The 1,311-nt window shown below is 49.6% G+C and overlaps 5 non-coding genes across 5 annotated transcripts; all 5 read right to left on the bottom strand.

Moving 5' to 3' along the window:
- Positions 1 to 182: 182 nt before the first annotated feature.
- On the bottom strand, positions 183 to 262 carry Pmar_PMAR013353. The gene has a single exon. It is a non-coding gene; the product is annotated as a tRNA-Leu (tRNA).
- Positions 263 to 449: 187 nt separating this feature from the next.
- Positions 450 to 529, bottom strand: Pmar_PMAR013352. Its single transcript has one exon. It is a non-coding gene; the product is annotated as a tRNA-Leu (tRNA).
- Positions 530 to 650: 121 nt separating this feature from the next.
- On the bottom strand, positions 651 to 730 carry Pmar_PMAR013351. Its single transcript has one exon. It is a non-coding gene; the product is annotated as a tRNA-Leu (tRNA).
- A 186-nt stretch (positions 731 to 916) lies between these two features.
- Positions 917 to 996, bottom strand: Pmar_PMAR013350. The gene has a single exon. It is a non-coding gene; the product is annotated as a tRNA-Leu (tRNA).
- A 121-nt stretch (positions 997 to 1,117) lies between these two features.
- Positions 1,118 to 1,197, bottom strand: Pmar_PMAR013349. Its single transcript has one exon. It is a non-coding gene; the product is annotated as a tRNA-Leu (tRNA).
- Between the last annotated feature and the right edge of the window lie 114 nt (positions 1,198 to 1,311).

The following is a 1,311-nucleotide window of genomic DNA, read 5'->3' as shown; positions in this document are numbered from 1 at the left end:
ACACACGCCCTTTCGGACTGGGGCCTTAAGCCAGCGCCTTAGACCACTCGGCCAAACTATCGATGAGTGCTCTAAAAATCATAGCGGAGAAGATGCGTTACACTATAGGACATGACACAAAAACGGTTTCGAACCGTTTCCGCGGAATGCGTTCTTCATCAAATCACACGAAGAGAAATTTCTTACAGCTGTGGGATTCGAACCCACGCCCTTGCGGACTGACGCCTGAAGCCATCGCCTTAGACCACTCGGCCAAACTGTCGATGAGTGCTTCAAGATTCATAGCCGAGGTGATGCATCGCTCTGCCAAACCAGAGGACACAAAAAATGGATTGAACGGATTCTGCGAGGTGCGATGGCACAATATCGATCAAAAGGTTTTGGTCTTGCACTACCTCGCTTCTGAAAAGGTCTGGGTTCTCAATATAACACCAGTCAGGTATATAGACTGACAGCTGTGGGGTTCGAACACACGCCCTTTCGGACTGGGGCCTTAAGCCAGCGCCTTAGACCACTCGGCCAAACTATCGATGAGTGCTCTAAAAATCATAGCGGAGAAGATGCGTTACACTATAGGACATGACACAAAAACGGTTTCGAACCGTTTCCGCGGAATGCGTTCTTCATCAAATCACACGAAGAGAAATTTCTTACAGCTGTGGGATTCGAACCCACGCCCTTGCGGACTGACGCCTGAAGCCAGCGCCTTAGACCACTCGGCCAAACTGTCGATGAGTGCTTCAAGATTCATAGCCGAGGTGATGCATCGCTCTGCCAAACCAGAGGACACAAAAATGGGTTGAACGGTTTCTGCGAGGTGCGATGGCGCAATATCGATCAGAAGGTTTTGATCTTGCACTACCTCGCTTCTGAAAAGGTCTGGGTTCTCAATATAACACCAGTCAGGTATATAGACTGACAGCTGTGGGGTTCGAACACACGCCCTTTCGGACTGGGGCCTTAAGCCAGCGCCTTAGACCACTCGGCCAAACTATCGATGAGTGCTCTAAAAATCATAGCGGAGAAGATGCGTTACACTATAGGACATGACACAAAAACGGTTTCGAACCGTTTCCGCGGAATGCGTTCTTCATCAAATCACACGAAGAGAAATTTCTTACATCTGTGGGATTCGAACCCACGCCCTTGCGGACTGACGCCTGAAGCCAGCGCCTTAGACCACTCGGCCAAACTGTCGATGAGTGCTTCAAGATTCATAGCCGAGGTGATGCATCGCTCTGCCAAACCAGAGGACACAAAAAATGGATTGAACGGATTCTGCGAGGTGCGATGGCACAATATCGATCAAAA

Source organism: Perkinsus marinus (assembly GCF_000006405.1).
Source record: "Perkinsus marinus ATCC 50983 genomic scaffold scf_1104296943994, whole genome shotgun sequence".
Taxonomy (NCBI): domain Eukaryota; phylum Perkinsozoa; order Perkinsida; family Perkinsidae; genus Perkinsus; species Perkinsus marinus.
This window is presented reverse-complemented; position numbering and strand designations above follow the sequence as displayed.